Raw genomic sequence first — 21,856 nt, 5'->3', positions numbered from 1 at the left:
ACTTGCCTCATGTGGACATTTTATTTATATGAAATTATATAATATATGGTACTGTATGACTGGCTTTTTTCACAAAGCATAATGCTTTTGCTTTTCCCAGACCACCAGGCAAGAATTATTTTCCTTTTTTTTTTGGCATAATGCTTTCAAGGTTTATTCTGGCAGTATGTATACTTATTTCCTGTATATGACTAAATTAATATTCCATCGTGTGAATATACATTTTGTTTTCCATTCACCAGTTGATGGGCATTTGAGTTGTTTCCACATTTTCTTAGTACAAATATTTCTGCTGTAAACCGTCCTGTACAATTTTTGTTTGAACACCTGTTTTTTAGTTATTTTGGCTATGTATCAGGAGTAAAATTGCTGGGTAGCATGTTATTTCTTTTTTTTTTTTTTCTTTTTTTTGAGATGGAGTCTTGCTCTGTCATGCCCAGGCTGGAGTGCAGTGGTGGGATCTCGGCTCACTGCAACCTCTGCCTCCCAGGTTCAAGGGATTCTCCTGCGTCAGCCTCCTGAGTAGCTGGGCTAATTTTTTATATTTTTTAGTAGAGATGGGGTTTCACCGTGTTGGTCAGGCTAGTCTCGAATTCCTGACCTCAGGTGATCCATCCACCTCAGCCTCCCAAAGTGCTGGGATTACAGGTGTGAGCCACCACGCCCAGCCATTATTTCTATGTTTAACTTAGAGAGGAACCACAAAATTGTTTGCCCAGTGGCTGCACCATTTATCATTACCAGCAACAATGCCGCATGTTCCTGTTTTCCCACATTCTCTCTAACATTTATTATTTTGCTATTTAAAATAATAATAATAATAAGTATCCTACTGGGTATAAATTGCTGTCTCTTTGTGATTTTGATTTGCATTTCCCTGATGACTAATAGTGTTGAGCATCTTATGTGTAATTTGTGATTTGTATGTCTTCTTTACAGAAGAATCTATTCAGATCCTTTCGTTATAAAATTGGTTTATTGTTTGTTTTATTATTTAGCGGTAATTACTGTTTATTTTATTTTATTATTTTATTTTATTTTTTGAGATGGCGTCTTGCCCTGTTGCTTAGGCTGGAGTGTGCATTGGTGCAATTTTGGCTCACTGCAACCTCTGCCTCCCAGGTTCAAGCTATCCTTCCACCTCAGCCTCCTGAGTAGCTAAGATTACAGGCATACACCACCACACCCTGCTAATTTTTTTTGTGTGTGTGTATTTTTAGTAAAGATGGGGTTTCATCATGTTGGCCAGGCTGGTCTCAAACTCCTGACCTCAAGTGATCCACCTGCCTCGGCCTCCCAAAGTGCTGGGATTACAGGATGAGCCACCATGCCTGGTCTTATATATTTTAGATACAAGTCATTTATGAGACATATTATTTGCAAAAATATTCTTGCACTGTGGCTGTCTTTCAAATTTCTTGACTGTGTTCACTGAAGCAAATTTTTTTTTTAATTTTAATTATGTCCAGTTTATCTATTTTTTCCTTTATTAACTTGTGCTTTGGTGTAAGAATTAAAAATCCAATACTTAATTCAAGGTCACAAAAATTTATTCTATATTTCCTCCCAAGAATTTTATAGTGTAACCCTTATATTTGAGTCTTTGGCCTATTTTGAGTTAATTTTTGTATTTTGCATGAGGTAGGGGTGGAAGTTTCTATTTTTTTTTTTTTTTTGCATGTAGATACCAAGTTGTCCCAGTACCATTTGTTGAAAATAGTTATTTCCCCTTTTGTCTTGCCTCCTTGTCAGAAGTTAATTGGCTGCAAATTAACTTTTGTGAGGGCTTATGTCTGGACTTTGGATTCTATTTCATTGATCAATATTTATATCCTATGCCAGTACCACATAGACTTGTTTATTGTAGCTTTGTAATAAGTTTTAAAATTTGGAAATGTGACTCTTCAAACTTTGTATACTTCAAGATTGTTTTGGCTATTCTGGGTCCATTACATTTTCATATGAACTTTAGAATCAGGTTATAAATTTCTTCAAAGTAGGCAACCTTAATTTTGGTAAGGGTTGCATTGAATATTTTGATTATTTTGAAGAGTGTTGTCGTCTTTATAATACTGTGCCTTCTGATGCATAAAATGCCTTTCACCAGATGTCCTTTTAAAGAAGTCTGTGTTTACTGTTTGTGATGTTCAGGCTGGCTCAGAAGTTTTAAAACTCTAATGTGTGATTAGTAATATTATACAATCTTTAAAATAACTGTCTATAATTTATTAAGTGTGCATAACATAACTCTAGAATATACATAAATGTCACCATACCTCCATTTGTGATTTTTCAGATTCTTTAATTCTGACGCTAGGGACTAATTTCAGAGGATTGGGTAAAATACTCAGGTTTCACAATCTCTCTAAATATTCATTTTACAATGTCAGCTTTAATTACTTATTTGAACAAATTGTATTATTATTTTATATTTTAATTTATAAGCCAAGTTTATCTGACATTTTCAGATATAATATATGCTTTCAAGTCTGTTTATCTTTTATTACAATTCAAAGGTAGAAGCTTTATTTTTTTATATCCCTGGAAATTATTATAGTCTATAAATTTTTTTCTATAACCTTGTAATTCCTGAAACATTTATGAACTATATGAAATATTGAAAGCTGCTATCTAATGTTTTCCCATTTTACTTGTATTTTTTCACCATAATATTTATTACTGTTTTTAATTAGGATATTCTATTTGTTCAATACTAAGCATTTTAGAAGAAAAGTAGAAAATTATAAAAAACAAGCACATCAACCATTTTAGTCAGAAAAAAATAGTTAAGATGTAAAATACTAGGATGAGGATTAGCATAAAAAGATGTAGATTCCATGCAAAAACTGACAGCAAATTAAAGAAAGTGTACTGGAAACTTAATTCTTTTTTGGATTTAACCTTCCTCTCCTTTCCTTATATTTTTCACTAAAATAAATGAATAAATAGACATAAATAAATGAATAAATGTAGGAAGAAGGTCATATTTCAACACTAATTTTAGTAATGCTTTACATAGGAGTTCTTATAAAATATTTACTTAAAATTCACAATTTACTAGATGTAGTCATATAGATCTAACACAGCACTTAGAGACAAACTTTATTGGGGCCTTAATGGATTTATAGGAATATAAAGTTATACAACAAGAACTGGATGTCACCAAAAGAGTGCACTGGTTGGCTGCTGCAGGACCATCTCACAGGCATTGTTTGCTTTGGTAAGTTCACCATGATCCAGGCCATGGCCTTAAATCTCAGAGGTCTTACAACCCGATCTTGCCCATGTCTTAGAATTCATCGAAATTCAGGAAGTGAAATCACGCTGATTACATCATAAGACTGAAAGATACAGAAAGAGAACAAAAGTTTATTGACTTATAATGAGAAATTCCATTATCATACAGGTCAGATATGTCTGTTGAGCAGAAAACACCCCACTTTCCCTATTAAGCAAGTTAAAGAGAATGCAAAATTATTAGATGAGTGCTCAATAAATATTAAATCAAAGGCATACAATGCCAATAACCTGCATCTTGTTGGTATCTAATGTATTTGAATGCAAAATAATTTATCTGTTAGGTGGACCAGATGTTTCTATTATCCTAGGCATATATCTCCCCCAAAAAGTACAGGGATGTCTACCGGTATTACTCTTGTTTTATTAGGCTTCCAAAACTAATCAATCAGCCTCATTGTTCCCTCATAGCCCCTTGACAAACTCCTATAATCCTTGGAAATTTTATATTTATTTATTTATTTACACAAATAATACATGAATAAATACATGAATACAATCTAACTGTATATAATTCAAACAACATAGACATAATTCTTCTTTCTGCTAAACTTTTACCGTTCCTCAGTCTTTCTCCTATTTCCAGAAGAAAGCATAGTTATCAATTCTGTCTAGACCTTTTTATTTCTATTTAAATGTACACATACATAGTATTTATAATAATATAATAATTTAGATTTGGAGTTTATAATATAAATTAGATCATCCTAGCATACACTTCTGCAATTTGTTTTTATTCACTTATAAATGTCTTAATAATTTTTAATATAAAAATAGATCAGTCTCAATATTTCAATGGCTTCAAAATATTGCATCGTGTTACACTATAATTTTAAAATCATTCTGTTGAAAGATATTTAATATGCTTGCAACATTTTTACTACAAACAAGCCAATTTATTGATATGTAGAATTATTTCCATATATTCTACAAATAAAACACAAGTCAAAACTTACAAACATTAAAATTACGATATAGATAAAATACTTTAGAAACATACAATTTTATAGACAGTAGATATTTAACCAAATCCTTTCTAAAACTGAGAATTCTGGAGACTTTTTTGATTGTGGCAAATATGATGACCTAATATTAAAGTCAACTATATTTATTATTGTTATTGGCCATATATTTTGTCTCCTATGAGTTGCCTGTTCTTTGACTATATTTCTATCAGGCTTTCTTTCTGTATTAACATAAAGAAATGTATTATATATTCTATGAATTAATGGCATCCATTATCTATCTTTTAAATGGAACCACATTGTATATAAATAGTCTTTAAGTTTACTTATGCTGTTTTTCTTCGTATAAAGTTTGCATGTTTTATAAAAGAAAATTATATTTAGAAATATAATACGAAGGCATTAAAATGAGGAAAACAACATAAAATGTATAAAAGAGAAGATTAACAATTTCTTCCAGAAAAACAATTCTAAATCTGTGGAGGTTAAAAGATGTTAAAAGTATGGAATAAATGCCTAATAATTTTTTCCATAACCAATCAAAGACACATATACTTACCAACATGTAACTCTTTCTGTTTGTTGTTACAAAAAATGAGTTTGTATTATACACATTACTCCAGACATGTTTTATTTATTTAATAATATCTCATAGTAACCACATAAACTTAAATATTTTAAAAATATCTGCACAAAATTCCAGCAAATGTGTCCACCAAAATATAGTAATTCTCAAAATGAACATAACTGAGACAGTTTCCAATTGTTTTCACAAATATGCAAACATATTCTCAGCTGGTATAATAAAAAAGTTAAACAATTTGTGGATTGCCATTTCAAATGTTGCAGTAAACAATTCTCCAAACACCAGTGTATGAGAGACAAGCTAATCACCTCAACAAGAAATACCTGTTATCATACTTTAAATTTCTATAAATGATAAAGAAAACATAGTATATGTTTGATTTATTGTACCTTAATAGAATTTTAAAAGTGGACAATTTTTTAAGAATTTAGTAATCCAAAATTTCTTAGTCATGATGATCTCCTCATTTTGATGTAGAAAAATAAATTTTAATTTAAATGAATCTCTATAAATGGTCATTGCATATGAATCATTTTAATCATCTTTGCAACATAGGTTTAAATCTCTTTACCAGATACTATACTGTATTTTGGTTTAAAATTAAGTGTTTTTAGCATTTTTATTAAAATATTTTCATTATCAAAGAGTAAATAATTTATTGATGACTTTCAAATTTTCCTGATTTCTCAGAAAGATCTATTTAAGCCAAGTCATATAGTCTATAAAATCATGAATTTATATTAAAATGCGTTGATTTATCACTACTTTAAGAATAAATTTCTCAATGTAGTAAAAATTGTGTATAAGATATGACAGAAATGTAAAAAGCATTATAGAATGAAGTAAAGGTTAAATATATATTCCAAAAATATATTCTCTATTAGCTATTAATGACACATAAAATATGACATTTCTTACTATCACATTTGATCAAATTAAAAAAAAAAAAGAAATACCCCAAAATATGATCAAGAGTCTAAGGTGAACAGCGGAAGAGAAGATGTGGTTCACCGGGTATGGTGGCTCAGGTCTGTAATCCCAGCACTTTGGGAGGCCGAGGTGAGCAGATCACGAGGTCAAGAGATGGAGGCCATCCTGGCCAACATGGTGAAACCCCATCTCTACTAAAAGTACCGAAAAATCAGCTGGGCATGGTGGCATGCACCTGTAGTCCCAGCTACTCAGGAGCCTGAGGCAGAAGAATCGGTTGAACCTGGGAGGTGGAGGTTGCAATGAGTCAAGGTCACACCACTGCACACCAGCCTAGGCAACAGAGCGAGACTCCCTCTCAAAAAAAAAAAAAAATGTGGTTCATAACTTGGGTCACTTAAACAATAAGCAAAAGAAAATTAAAACATATGATGCAAAAGAGAAATGATCTTCTTAAAATAACAACTTAATAATCCCTAATTGATATATAATCAACTTTAATAAAACTGTTTCTTAAATGCCCTGATAAGCCACAAAAAAAAAAAGTTACAGAGTAAAATAAATGGAGAAAAAATATTTCATATAACATTCAATAAAGCCATTCAATAACCACTCAAAAACAACTCAATAAAAAAAAGACTCAAAAACCATGAAATTAAAAGAAGATAAGATATCACTATGAATCCACCACTGGGAAGAAGAAAAATTCACCACCTAAAATGACTACCTTTGGTCCAGAAAAAATGATAGAAAGAAAATGCAAAAATCAATTACAATCTGAAAGTACTAAATAAAAAAGTAAAAGAACAAATTGAAAAACACAAAAGAAAAAAACTGAAACTGATACCAATTATGTTAAAAATAATGTAAAGCAGTGAAAATAAAAAATGAAAAACAAAAAAAAAGACAAAAGAATCAGACTGAGAAGAAGCAATGACAATGAACGGGAGTGGCAAAGAGACACCAGTGACATCCCCGTGAAAAAACACACAACCAAGAAGCTTTGTGATGATGGGATCCTTTCTGAGTGTAAGTTTTTAAGCAGTCTGACCAAGAAAGCTCCAGTTTCACACCCACTGCTGGGGCCTATCTGATAACAGACTTCCTGCATTCATTCTCAAAGGAACGCCCAAGTTACCCAATCAATGGCATGACGACCCAGGCCCGGAGATAAAAAAGCATGCCCATCGCAAGTGGTGATTCAGAGCCTGTATGGGAGAGTTTGTGGGCAGTGTTATGCCTGTGGGGGTGCGTGTGCGTACATGTCTGTGTGGGGGAACACTTGGGCCCACACCCTTGTGCCCGTGTCAAGTTTCTTGTGTGTTTCTCTGCTTGTGTGTTTGTGATTATGTTTTGGGGTGTGGAGTCCCTTCTGAGTGCGTGTGTGGGTGTGTCTGTGTCTGTGGTCTGTGGGCATCTGCCTGTGTGAGAGTGGGAAAATGGGCACGTGGCAGAGACAGCCTGCCTGTACACACTGAAATGTGGATCGCTGTTGTGTTCACATGGCTGGGCTGGAAAGAAAGGCAACAGGACACAACTTGCCAAGGCTCCCACTGGCTCAGGATTGGACATTTACAGAGTCCACAAAAAGAATGGGGACAAACAGCGAGCCAAGAGGTACTGGAAAATCCATGAATTCACAATGACATTTCACTTAAAAGTAACTCCTGGGTGGTGTTTTATATATATACTTTAAGTTCTAGGGTACATGTGCACAATGTGCAGGTCTGTTACATATGTACACATGTGCCGTGTTGGTGTTCTGCACCCATTAACTCGTCATTCACATTAGGTATATCTCTAATGCTATCCCTCCCCCTCCCCTCACGGCAAGACAGGCCCCGGTGTGTGATGTTCCCCACCGTGTGTCCAAGTGTTCTCATTGTTCACCAGAGAAACTGAACTGGTGACTTTCATCTCTGCTTCTTTAAAAATGAAAGTGAAGCCTCCTTCCAGGCCTGGTGCTGTAAGGGGACACAGCCATCACCAATGAGCAGAAGAAGAAGCAGTCTCGATAGAACATTTGTCCTGCAGAGAGCTGAAAGTGAAAGGAAAAAGGAAGAAGAAGAAGAAAGAAAGAGGAGAAAAAGAACAACAACAAGTGGCAGCTTTGTGTCACCCAAGCTGTCCTGAAAGATCTAGTTCAGGGGTGTATCACTGCGTGGTGACATACGCAACAAGTGACAAAGAGACATGAGTGACGTCCGGGTGAAAGGACACACCACTGAAAAGCTTCTCATTGATGGGGTCCTTTCTGAGTGGGATCAAGGGCTCTGATCCACAAGTAGCCCTGCAGGAGCAAAAGAGAACAAAGGTGCAGGCAAAATCTTGCCCTTTGAGTATCATCAGCACACTTCAAGGGGCCATCAAGTCCCTAGTACATAAGGCCAAGGGAGGGAAGGACTCTGGAAATGGGAGGAGAGATGAAAAATGGGGAGAAACCGGACACCAAGAAAAAGAGGTAATCAGCCACCTATGGCAATAGGGAGGGCAGAAAGAGGAGGGGGATTCTGATTATGCACTTCAGGGGTCAGCCAGGATCCATCTAATTTTCTTAGGAAAAGTAAGCATGTTCTCCCTAATGATGTGCCTGTGCCCACCCGACCCTCCCCAAACCACAAGTGGACTAAAAGTAAAGACAGTGAAGATAAAAAAAAGTGGGAGGCTGGCAAGATGGTGGAATAGGAACAGCTCCAGTCTGCAGCTCCCAGTGAGATCGAGGCAGAAGATAGGTGATTTCTGCATTTCAAACTGAGGTACCAGGTTCATCTCACTGGGACTGGTTGGATAGTGGGTGCAGCCCAAGGAGGGTGAGCCAAAGCAGGGTAGGGGTGTCACCTCACCAAGAAAGTGCAAGGTGTCAGGGAACTCCCTCTCCTAGCCAAGGGAAGCCATTAGGGACTATACCATGCACTCCAGCACAGACACTGCACTTTTCCCATGGTCTTCACAACCCGCAGACCAGGAGATTCACTCCAGTGCCCATGCCACCAGGGCCCTGGGTTTCTAGCACAAAACTGGGTGGCCGTTTGGGCAGACACCAAGCTAGCCACAAAAGTTGTTTTTTTTTCATGCCTCAGTGGCACCCAGAAGTCCAGCCAGACAAAACCATTCACTCCCTTGGAAAGGAGGCTGAAGCCAGGGGGCCAACCGGTCTGGCTTGGCGGGTCCCAACCCCATGGAGCCCAGCAAGCTAAGATCTACTGGCTTGAAATTCTTGCTGCTAGCACACCACTCTGAGCTTGACCTGGGACCCTGGAGCTTGGTGGGGGGGAGGGGCATCTGCCATTGCTAAGGCTTAAGTAGGCAGTTTTACCCTTACAGCGTAAACAAAGCTGCTGGAAAGTTCGAACTGGGTGGAGCCCACCGCAGCTCAGCAAGGCCACTGTGGCCAACCTGCCTCTCCAGATCCCCTCCTCTCTGCACAGGGCATCTCTGAAAAAAAGGCAGCAGTTCCAGTCAGGGGCTTATAGATAAAACCCCCACCTCCTTGTGACAGAGCACCTGGGGGAAGGGACAGTTGGGGGTGCAGCTTCAGCAGATTTAAACGTCCCTGCCTGGTACCTCTGAATAGAGCAGCAGATCTCCTACCACAGCGTTTGAGCTCTGATAAGGGACAGACTGCCTCCTCAAGTGAATCCCTGACACTCATGTATCCTGACTGGGAGACACCTCCCAGTAGGAACTGACAGATACCTCATACAGAAGAGCTCTGGCTGGCATCTGGCAGGTGTCTCTCTGGGACAAAGGTTCCAGAGGAAAGAACAGGCAGCAATCTTTGCTGGTCTGCAGCCTCTGCTAGTGATACCCAGGCAAACAGGGTCTGGAGTGGACCTCCAGCAAAACTCCAGCAGACCTGCAGCAGAGGAGCCAGACTGTTAGAAGAAAAACTAACAAACAGAAAGGAATAGTATCAACATCAACAGAAAGGACATCCAATCAGAGACCTCAGCTGATGGTCACCAACTTCAAAGACCAAAGGTAGATAAATCCATGAAGATGGGGAGAAACCAGCACAAAAAGATTGAAAATTCCAAAAACCAAACACTTTTTCTCCTCCAAAGGATCATAACTCCTCACCAGCAAAGGAACAAAACTGGACAGAGAATGAGTTGGAAAAATTAACAGAAGTAGCCTTGAAAAGGTGAGTAATAACAAACTCCTCCAAGATAAAGGAACATGTTCTAACCCAATGCAAGGAAGCTAAGAACCTTGAAAAAAGGTTAGATGAATTGCTAACTAGAATAACCAGTTTAGAGAGGAAGATAAATGACCTGATGGAGCTGAAAAACACAGCACAAGAACTTCGTGAAGCATACACAGGTATCAATAGCTGAATGGATCAAGCAGAAGAAAGGATATCAGAGATTGAAGACCAACTCAATAAAATAAAGCAAGAGACAAGATTAGAGAAAAAAGAGTAACAAGAAATGAGCAAAACCTCCAAGAAATATGGGACTATGTGGAAAGACCAAAACTACATTTGATTGGTGTATGTGAAAGTGACGGGGAGAATGGAACCAAGTTGGAAAACACTCTCCATGATATTATCCAGGAGAACTTCCCCAATCTAGCAAGGCAGGCCAACATTGAAATTCAGGAAATACAGAAAACACCACAAACATACTCCTTGAGAAAAGCAACCCCAAAACACATAATTGTCAGATTCACCAAAGTTGAAATGAAGGAAAAATGTTAAGGGCAGCCAGAGAGAAAGGTCGGGTTACCCACAAAGGGAAGCCCATCAGACTAACAGTGGATCTCTCAGCAGAAACTCTAAAGCCAGAAGAGAGTGGGGGCCAATATTCAACATTCTTAAAGAAAAGAATGTTCAACTCAGAATTTCATATTCAGCCAAACTAAGTTTCATAAGCAAAGGAGAAATAAAATCCTTTACAGACAAGCAAATGCTGAGAGGTTTTGTCACCACCAGGCCTGCCTTCAAGAGCTCCTGAAGGAAGCACTAAACATGGAAGGATCAACAAGTACCAGCCACTGCAAAAACATACTAAATTGTAAAGACTGTCAACATGATGAAGAAACTGCTTCAACTAACAGGCAAAAAAACCAGCTAGCATCATAACGACAGGATTAAATGCACACATAACAATATTAACCTTAAATGTAAATGGGCTAAATGCCCCAATTAAAAGACACAGACTGGCAAATTGGATAAAGAGTCAGGACCCATTGGTGTGCTATATTCAGGAGACCCATCCCACATGCAAAGACACACACAGGCTCAACAAAAGAGATGGAGGAATACTTACCAAGCAAATGGAAAGCAAAAAAAAGCAGGGGTTGCAATCCTAGTCTCTGATAAAACAGAGATTACATGAACAAAGATCAAAAGAGACAAAGAAGGACATTACATAATGGTAAATAAATCAATGCAACAAGAAGAGCTAACTATCCTCAATATATATGCACCCAATACAGGAGCACACAGATTCATAAAGCAAGTTCTTAGAGACCTACAAAGAGACTTACATTCCCACACAAAAACAGTGGGAGACTTTAACACCCCACTGTCAATATTAGATAGATCAACGAGAAAGAAAATTAACAAGGATATCCAGGACTTGAACTCAGCTCTGGACCAAGTGAACCTAATAGACATCTACAGAACTCTCCACCCCAAATCAACAAAATATACATTCTTCTCAGCAGCACATTGCACTTATTCTAAAAGTGACCAAATAATTGGAAGTAAAAAACTCCTCAGCAAATGCAAAAGAACAGAAATTATAACAGTCTCTAAGACCACAGTGCAATCAAATTACAACTCAGGATTAAGACTCTCACTCAAAACCGCACAACTACATGAAAACTGAACAGCCTGCATCTGAATGACTACTGCGTAAATAACGAAATAAAGGCAGAAATAAATATGTTCCTTGAATGAATGAGAACAAAGACACAACGTACCAGAATCTCAGGGATGCGTTTAAAGCAGTGTGGAGAGGGAAACTTATAGCACTAAATGCCCACAAGAGAAAGCAGGAGAGATCTAAAATCAACAATCTAGTATCACATTTAAAAGAAATAGAGAAGCAGAAGCAAACAAATTCAAAATCTAGCAGAAGGCAAGAAATAACTAGGATCAGATCAGAACTGAAGAATACAGAGACAAGAGAAACCCATCAAAAAAATCAATGAATCCAGGAGCTCGTTGTTTGAAAAGATCAACAAAATAGATAGACTTCTAGCCAGCCTAATAAAGAAGAAAAGAGAGAAGAATCAAATAGATGTGATGAAAAATGATAAAGGGGATATCACCACTGATCCCACAGAAATACAAACTACCATCAGAGAATACTATAAATACCTCTATGCAAATAAACTAGAAAATCTTGAAGAAATGGATAAGTTCCTGGACATGTACCTTCTCCCAAGACAAAACCAGGAAGAAGTTGAATCCCTGAATAGACCAATAACAGGCTCTGAAATTGAGGGAGCAATTAATAGCCTACTGACCAAAAAAGAGTCCAGGACCAGACGGATTCACAGACGAATTCTACCAGAGGTACAAAGAGGAGCTGGTACCATTCCTTCTGAAACTATTCCAAACAATAGAAAAAGAGGGAATCCTCCCTAACTCCCCAACTTTTATGAGGCCAGCATCATCCTGATACCAAAGCCTGACAGAGACACAACAAAGAAAGAGGATTTTAGGCAGCATTTGAAAAAGCTTATCCACCACGATCAAGTCGGCTTCATCCCTGGGATGCAAGGGGGTTCAACATATGCAAATCAATAAACTTAATCCATCACATAAACAGAACTAATGACAAAAAACCACACGCTTATCTCAATAGATGCAGAAAAGGACTCCGACAAATACAACAGCCTTCATGCTAAAAACTTTCAATAAACTAGGTATTGATGGAATGTATCTCAAAACAATAAGAGCTATTCATGACAAACCCACAGCCAATATCATACTGAATGGGAAAAAACTGGAAGTACTCCCTTTGAAAACTGGCACAAAATAAGAATGCCCTCTCTCACCACTCCTATTCAACACAGTATTGGAAGTTCTGGCCAGGGCAATCAGGCAAGAGAAAGAAATAAAAGGTATTCAATTAGAAAAAGAGGAAGTCAAATTGTCTCTGTTTGCAGATAACATGATTGTATATTTAGAAAACCCCATCGTCTCAGCCCAAAATCTCCTTAGGCTGATAAGCTACTTCAGCAAAGTCTCAGGATACAAAATCAACGTCCAAACATCACAAGCATTCCTATACCCCAAGAACAGACAAACACAGAGCCAAATCATGAGTGAACTCCCATTCACAATTACTACAAAGAGAATAAAATCCCTAGGAATCCAACTTCTAAGGGATGTGAAGGACCTCTTTAAGGGTAACTACAAACTACTGCTCAATGAAATAAAAGAGGACACAAACAAATGGAAGGACATTCCATGCTCATGGATGGGAAGAATCAATATCATGAAAATGGCCATACTGCCCAGGGTAATTTATAGATTCAATGCTACCCCCATCAAGCTACCCCTGACTCTCTTCACAGAATTAGAAAAAAAAACTACTTTAAAGTTCAAATGGAACCAAAAAAGAACCCAAATAGCCAAGACAATCCTAAGCAAAGAGAACAAAGCTGGAAGCATCACGCTGCCTAACTTCAAACTACACTACAAGGCTACAGTAACCAAAACAGCATGGTACTGGTACCAAAACAGATATATAAACCAATGGAACAGAATGGAGGCCTCAGAAATAACACCACACATCTACAGCCATCTAATCTTTGATGAACCTGGCAATAACAAGCCATGGGGAAAGGATTTTCTGTTTAATAAATGGTGCTGGGAAAACTGGCTAGCCATATGCAGAAAGCTGAAACTGGAACCCTTCCTTACACTTTATACAAAAATTAACTCAAGATGGATTAAAGACTTAAACCTAAAACCTAAAACCATAAAAAACCTAGAAGAAAACCTAGGCAATACCATTCAGAATATAGGCGTGGGCAAAGACTTCATGACTAAAACACCAAAAGCAATGTCAACAAAAGCCAAAATAGACAAATGGGATATAATTAAACTAAAGAGCTTCTGCACAGCAAAAGAAACTATCATCAGAGTGAAAAGGCAACCTACAGAATGGGAGAAACTCTTTGCAATCTACCCATCTGACAAAGGGCTAATATCCAGAATCTACAAAGAACTTAAACCAATTTACAAGAAAAAAACAAACAACCCCATCAAAAAGTGGGCGAAGGATATGAGCAGAGACTTCTCAAGAGAAGACATTTATGCAGCCAATGAACATATAAAAAAGCTCATCATCACTGGGCATTAGAGAAATGCAAATCAAAACCACAATGAGGTACCATTTCATGCCCGTTACAATGGTGATCATTAAAAAGTCAGAAAGTAACAGATGCTGAAGAGGATGTGGAGAAATAAGAATGCTTTTACACTGTTGGTGGGAGTGTCAATTAGTTCAACCACTCTGGAAGACAGTGTGGCAATTCCTCAAGCATCTAGAACTAAAAATACCATTTGACTCAGCAATCTTATTACTGGGTACATACCCAAAGGATTATAAATCATTCTACTCTAAAGAGACATGCACACATATGTTTACTGCGGGACTGTTCACAATAGCAAAGACTTGGAACCAACCCAAATGCCCATCAATGATAAGCTGGATAAAGAAAATGTGGCCCATATACATCGTGGAATACTATGCAGCCATAAAATGGATGAGTTCATGTCCTTTGCAGAGACATGGATGAAGCTGGATACCATCATTCTCAGCAAACTAACAGAAGAACAGAAAACCAAACACCACATGTTCTCACTCATAAGTGGGAGTTGAACAATGAGAACACATGGACACAGGGAGGAGAACATCACACACCGGGGCCTGTCATGGGGTGGGGAGCTAGGGGAGGGATAGCATTAAGAGAAATATCTAATGTAGGTGACGAGTTGATGGGTTCAGCAAACCACCATGGCACGTCTATATCTATGTAACAAACCTGCGTGTTCTGCACATGTACCCCTGAACTTTAAGTATAATAAAAAAAAAGTGAAGGGAGAAAAACTCCAAAAGTACACAAAGAATTAGAGTGAGCAATGAGAATGAGAGTGAATTGGAATGCAGAGTGTACCAAGTAGACAGGTAGTAGCCCAAGTGGCCTCCTGTGGCCTCACAGAGGAGGAAGAGCCATCGGCCAAGAGAGTCAGCCCCTTAGTCCCAGGTCTGCACCACACTGGCACAGAGGCCTGGCAAGCCTGGAGGCTGCCCTGGTCCCCACTGCCCCCACCACCACCCCATCCCGCATCCTCTGCCAGCAAATATTGGAAAGCCACACAGATAGGGACAAGAAAGATGAACAAAAGAGAACCTGGAAGCTGAAGAACCCTGCCCAGTTAGAGTTGTCTAGACAATGGGATCCAGGTTTTAGGGGAGGTGCCTGGGCCTACACTTTTGAGTGACTATGGGTGAGGATACATGTATGTGCCTGAGGATGTATGGAAGCACAGATAAAGACAGGAAAAAGGTGAGATGTGATGGGAGTTAAATGTTAAAAATGAGGACCTCTGACATTCAGACTCCCAATGCCACCCCGAAGAACTCTGTCCAGATCTTCCTGCATTCCTTTCTTCTTGCATTTTCCTTATGCAGGCACTGGAGGTGCCCCCATGGTGATTACTACACATGAGAAAAGGATCCACATTAGTTGACAAGTGACAGAAAGGGAATGATTCCTGTTCCATGGTACTGTTGCCCTTCTTCCTGGAATGCCCTGAGAGTGCAAGCCCATGCATGAAACTGACGTTCGTGAGAGTAGGTCATACCCCTCTGAGTGTGGGAATCATAACCCGTGGGGTGAATTTTCTCTCCTCTGAAGCTCTGCACGTTCCCAGTGCGGCCGACACATCCAGGAAGACTTGTAACAAGCGAAGAAAGAAAACATTTGTAATATTCTGAGATGGTTGTGTTCCATGCTGCTCTCCAGTCACGGGAGAGGCATGGGTAAGACATGCAACCTTTAGAGCAATGAGGCCACAGCTTTGCATCTCAACAAGTGTTCTGTATGAAGGACCCATGCATGGCTTTCCCATTTCTGCCTGGAGACCCAAAAGGGGTGGCACAATTTGTCCTCCACTGTCTCATCCATTTTCCAGGCTGAATAATCTGACAAGCAATAGAATTCAGCTTGAGGAGCCCAGAGAGCTCGGTATCAAACCAAGGAACAGCCACCTCACCATCTGCAAAGACACGCCAGCCTCAACCTTCACTTCCATGCCCAGCACAGGAACACAGAGGAGGCCCAGGCGAAAGTGAGCATGGCTGGGGCCTGGCTACCCATGTATTTGGCAGAATGACTAAGATGCCCGGGGAATTAACTGGTGAGCCATCACATTCAGTGAGCACACATGCTCCATCAGCTATGCCAAGTGGCTTTCTCTAGGAGAGCCGCCTGTGGAAGCCACCCAGAATACCCCTCCTACTCTTGGGCATGGATGAGTGCCTGGGCTCCAGTGAGAAAAGTAGCTGAAGGCCTGGGACAGGTGTCCAATCTGTCGAGTCTCATCCTGACAGACACCTGGCCCGACCTTCTTCTGCTAGAAGGGTCAACAATCTATGGATGCCTGTTGGACCTGGCTGCTTTTGATCCAAGCTTTTGTCCCTTCCCCAAGAAACAGTGTGTTCCCTATTTACAAGCGTAATGCGCACAAGCAGGCAGCCTGGTCTCCTTAGGAGGCTTGTGCAAATTCAGAGAAGTAATCAGCAGTGGCCCACAAGCAGGCCCATGCACTCACACACCCCTCCCCCATACCCCTTCACATTGCCCCCAGTGCGACCTATCCCCACCATGCCACAGCCCCAAGGGTGGGATTTCTTGAGGATAGGCTCCTCTGGCTCACTGGGACCCCTGCCCAGAGAGGAATCCAGAGGGAAGGAGGGAGGCAGAGAGCCCTTCGCACGTTGCAGGTTTCCCCCAAAGAGACCATGTAGGTGGGGAGTCCTGCTGTAGATGAGGTGAGTGCTCCTTGGCCGGTTTCTTTCTTTCTTTCTTTTCTTTTTGTTTTGTTTTGTTTTGTTGGAAGCAAAAGGAGAAAGAGAAAGGCAAGGGAAATAAGTGACTGCCATTTCTGGAGCCACACTGCCATCCAGCGGCAGTTGTTTCTGAACACGACCGGCTGCAGGGATACTTGCCTTCTGACAGGCACAGACTTCAGAGAGAATATGTCGGGCTGGGTGGACTCTGACTAAGCCAGAGTTTCCCCCATCGCGGTTTTAAACCTTTGAAGGAAGTGTGCCTGCCATTTGGACCCCACGGAGAAGCAGCTAATCTAGAGGCCCAGGGACAGAGCAGCCAGGCAGCCCCAAGACCAGTCAGTCCAGAGGGCGGAGGTGCCCTGGCAGCCATCTTGAGGTGGGCTTAAGGGAAGCCACTGACTACTGACGGCCGAGACTGGGGTCGTTTACACTGGTCTCTTTTGTGGGGAGTTCTGGGGTGCCCTTGCCTGGAATCACGCTGGGGCCAGAGGTCCCCTATCCTCCCAGTGAACCAAGGAGCTTTGGGGTGCTGTGGGCGGGACGACTCCTGCCCGGCAATTCCTGGAGATGGCCAGGGGAACCCATGGAGGGCCGCCCCTTCCTGCCCTTTTTTCGGAGAGGGCTGTGGAGCCCGGGTGCCATCCTGGTAATGAGCAAAGGCAAAGGGCCAGCCAGGAGTTCCTCTCTCGTCCAGCTTCAGCCTGGGGGCCCCACACCACCGCCATCTCTTTCGTGCTGCTGGGATTTCTCCAGCACTCGTGCCCAGCTGCCTCCAGTTTCCAGAAACAGATTCCGCTCGATGGCACTATGGCTCTACAAAGGCCAACTACAAGCTTAACCCTGCCCCTCCAATCCAACGGCCTCCACCCTTTCCAATGTGAAAAAAAAGAAAAGGGAAAGAGAAACAAAAAAAAGACAGGGAGGATAAAAAGGAGCCAGCCACCCGGTCTCAGGTTGACCACCAAACTTAAGGGATCCTACGACCTAGGACCAGTAGGCGGGAGACACTGCGGAAATCCTCTTTATGCCGCCAGCCTTTGCTTTTCCTTTGGCCCTCTCCAGGTTTCATGGCTCATGCTCATGCAGAAAAATAGAAGACAAATGATACATAATCATGGCCACTGGGAAACCACAGGAAGACTGGGATCATGGGGCTGCCGCCCCAGGACAAGGTGCTGGTCACCCAGCTGAATTACCCAAGGTTTTGCTGCAGGACTGGTGGTTCTCCCAAAGCCTGGAGCTCCAGATAGAGTTTACCACCTTGGGCTGGCACATGGAGGTCACCAAAATGAGCGAACAGCTCAACAGGCAGTCACAGGGCATGTGGCAGGAGTCTCCCTCAGAGGGGATACTCAGCAACTGACTGAAGTCTGACTCTGTGCAGGCTGTCCTGGCTTTCACATGGGGTGGGGGGGAGGGGTGACATGAGGGTGGCTTAGGGGAACTGGGGAAGGCCACCACGCAACACAGATTCCCATGGCATCACAGAGGGCCAAGGGTCCCAAGGGGACTGTCTGCCTCTACCCAAGGTGTGGTCCCTTTTTAAGCAGGTTGACCCAGGAGGCTCCAGTTTCACACTGGCTGCTGGGGCTTATCTGATAACAGACTTCCCGCATTCATTCTCAGGAGAAGGCCTTAGGTGCCCAATCAACAGCATAATGACCCAGTAGGCTCCAGTTTCACACTGGCTGCTGGGGCTTATCTGATAACAGACTTCCCGCATTCATTCTCAGGAGAAGGCCTTAGGTGCCCAATCAAAAGCATAATGACCCAGGCCTGGAGCCAGGAATCCTCACCCATAGCCCATTGCCTGTGGCCGACTGAGAGCCTTTATGGGAGAGTTCGTGGGCAGTCTGGTGGCTATGGCGACACATGTGTGTGTGCGTCTGTGTGGGTGAATGCTTGGGCCCGCACCCCTGGGCCTGTGTGAGGATTTGTGTGTGTGTATGTGCATGTGCATGTGTGTGTCCATGAGTTTGTGAGTGTGCATGTGTTAGTGTATGTCTTTGTGTCTGTGTGTGTGTGTATCTCCCTGTGCATGTGTGTTTGTGATTATATTTGTGGTTGTCGGGGTTTCCCTGTGAGTCCATGTGGTTGTGTCTGTGTCTGTGGTCTCTGGGTGCCTGCCTCTGTGAGTGAGAGTGGGCAAATGGGCACGTGGGAGAGACAGCCTGCCTATACACACTGAAATCTGGATCGTTGTGTTCACATGGCTGGATTGAAAGAAAAGACAAAGGGGGACAACTTGCCAAGGCTCCTGCTGGCTCAGGATTAAAACATTTAGAGCATCCACAAAGAGAATGGGAAAGAACGGTGAGCCATGAGGAACAGGTTAAGGGGTGGGTTCATGGTGACATTTCATGAAAAGTAACACATTGGCGCCTTTGTGGAACACCAGAGGGACTGAACTGGTGACCTTCATATCTGCTCCTTTAAGAACAAGTGAGGCCTTTCTCACTTTTGTTCTGCAAAGGGGCATCCTGCATCACCAGGAGCAGAGGAAAAAGCAGTCTCAGTGTAATGCTTGACCCGCCAAGAGCCAAAAGTGAAAGGAAAAAGAGAAGAAAGAGGAGAAAAATGAGAAGAAGAAGGAGAAGGAGGAGAAGAAAAAGAAGAAGAAAAAAGAGGAGGAGGAGGAAGAGGAAGAAGAACCAGAAAGACAACAAGAACAAGAAGTGGCAGCTTCACGCCACAGCAGCTGTCCTGAAGGACCTAGTTCAGGGGTGCCTCACTGCATGGTGACATACACAACAAGTGGCAAAGAGAAACCTGTGATGTCCCGGTGAAAGGACACAACACCAAGAAGCTTCTTGTTGATGGGTTCTTTTCCGAGTGGTATCAAGGGCTTTGATCTACAAGTAGGCCTAGAGAAGCTACAGAGGACAGAGGTGCAGGCTGAGCCATGCCCTCCAGATGTCATCAGCGCACTGCAAGGGGCCACCGGCTTCTAATCTACAAGGCCTGGGCAGGGAAGTACCCTGAAAATGGGTGGGAGGAGAGATGTAAAACGGGGAGGAAATGGATACCAGAGAAAGGAGGTAATGAGCCACCTATGGCAACACTGACAGAAGGCAGATAGGGGAGGGGGATGCTGCTTACACCCCCAGGGTTCAGCCAGGGTCCTTAGGAAAAGTAGGCTTACTCTCCCTAAGGACATTCCTGTGCCCACCCGACCCTGCTTTTGCAGGCTGATCCTGAACTCCCTAAACCAGAAATTGATGAAAAGTAAAGAGTGAAGAAGAAAAAAGTGAAGGAAGAAAAACTCCAAAAGTACACAAAGAATTAGGGTGAGCAATGAGGTTGAGAGTGAACTGAAATGCAGGATATCCCAGGAGGAAAGGTGGCTGCCCAAATGGCCTCTTGTGCCTTCGTACAAGAAGAGTCACCTGCCAGAAAAAAGCATCAGACCCTTAGGCCAGGGTTTGTACTGGGTCCACACAGAGGCCAGTGGAGCCAAGAGACTGCCCTGCTCTGCACTGCCCCCACCCCCACACCATCCCACACACTCCACCAGCAAATATTGGGAAGCCAGACAGAAAGGGAGAACAAAAATGAATAAGAGAAAACCGGGAAGCTGAAGAACCCTTCCCATTGAGAGTTACCTAGATGTGGGGATCTGAGTGTGAGCACAGGTGCCTGGGCAGACACCTTTTAGTGAGTATTGGTGGGGATGCATGTATGTGCCTGAGAACATATAGAAGCACAGATGAAGACAGGAAAAAAGTTAGATGAGATGGGAGTTAAATATTACAAATGAGGATTTCTGACACTCAAAGTCACCTTGCCACCCCTAAGGACACAGTCCAGATCTTCCTGCATTCTTTTCTTCCTATGTTTTTGCTAGGCAGGTACCAGTCTCCTTCTGAGGAGACCTGTGCAGATTCATAGAAGAATCTGCAGAGGCCCACACACAGGCCTAAACACCCACACGCCCCTCCCCCTTTACCCCTTCACACTGCCCCCGGTGCTACAAATCCACAGCAAAAGCATAGCATTTCTTGAGGATAGGCTCCTCTGGATTACTGGGACCCCCTGCCCAGAGAAGAATCCAGAGGGTAGGAGAGGCAGACATCACTCCTACTGTTGCAAGTTTCCCCAAAGTAACCACATAGGTGGGGAGCCCTGTTGAAGATGAGGTGGGTGCTGCTTGGGCAGTTTCTTTGTTTCTTTGTTTTTGTGTGTGTGTTTGTTTTGTTTGGTTGGCAGCAAAAGGAAGGAGAGAAAGGCAAAGTGGAGGAAGGAAAAGGGGTCATTGCCATTTGTGGAGTCACAGTGCCATCCAGCGGAAGGTGTTTCTTGACAACAGACTACAAGGACACTTGCCTTCTTCCAGTCACAGATATCAGCGAGGATGTGCCAGGCTGGGTAGACTAGGCCCAAGCCAGGGTTTCTCCCACTGGGGTTCAGAGCCCTTAAGGAAGTGTACCTGCCATTGGAACTCCATGAAGAAGCAGCTAAGCTAGAGGCCCGGGGACAGAACAGTCTGGCAGCCCCAAGACCAGTCAGGCCAGTGGGCGGAGCTTCCCCATCTTGAAATGGGTTTAAGAGAAACCACTGTTCACTGACGGCCGAGACTGGGGCCATTTGCTCTGGTCTCTTTTGTGGAGAGTTCAGGGTTGCCCTTGGCTGGGGCCACACAGGGACAGGGGCACCCTATCCTCCCTGGGAACAAAGAAGTTTTGGGATGCTGGGGTGGGGCAACTCATGCCAAGCAGTCTCTGGGGGCTGCCAGGGGAACCCATGGTGGGCCGCCCCTGCCTGTCCATTCTTACAAAGAGAGCTGTGGAGCCAGGGCGCTATCCTGGGAATGAGCATAGACCATGGGCCAGACAGGAGTTCCTCTCCCAGCTTCAGCCTGGGGGCTCCACACCACCATCTGTCTGGCACTCCTGAGCATTCCTCAGCACATGAGCTCAGGTGCCTCCCATTTCCAGAAACAATTTCCACTTGATGGCACTATGGCTCCACAAACGCCAAGTACAGTTGTAACCCTGCTCCTCCACCCTGAGGGCCTCCACCTTTTCCAATGTGAAAAA

General features: G+C 42.2%; 1 protein-coding gene across 1 annotated transcript in view; it reads right to left on the bottom strand.

The window, feature by feature from the left end:
* Positions 1 to 2,981: 2,981 nt before the first annotated feature.
* The window catches only part of NBDY (negative regulator of P-body association), a 147,345-nt gene continuing 128,470 nt past the window's right edge, over positions 2,982 to 21,856 (bottom strand). The window contains exon 3 of the mRNA XM_031005903.3: positions 2,982 to 3,341. The gene's annotated coding sequence lies outside the window, so the exon portion shown is untranslated. The remainder of the gene's footprint in view (positions 3,342 to 21,856) is intronic.

Source organism: Gorilla gorilla, chromosome X, assembly GCF_029281585.2.
Source record: "Gorilla gorilla gorilla isolate KB3781 chromosome X, NHGRI_mGorGor1-v2.1_pri, whole genome shotgun sequence".
Lineage (NCBI taxonomy): Eukaryota > Metazoa > Chordata > Mammalia > Primates > Hominidae > Gorilla > Gorilla gorilla.
The sequence above is the reverse complement of the archived record's forward strand: the minus strand, read 5'-3'. Positions and strand labels throughout refer to the sequence as shown.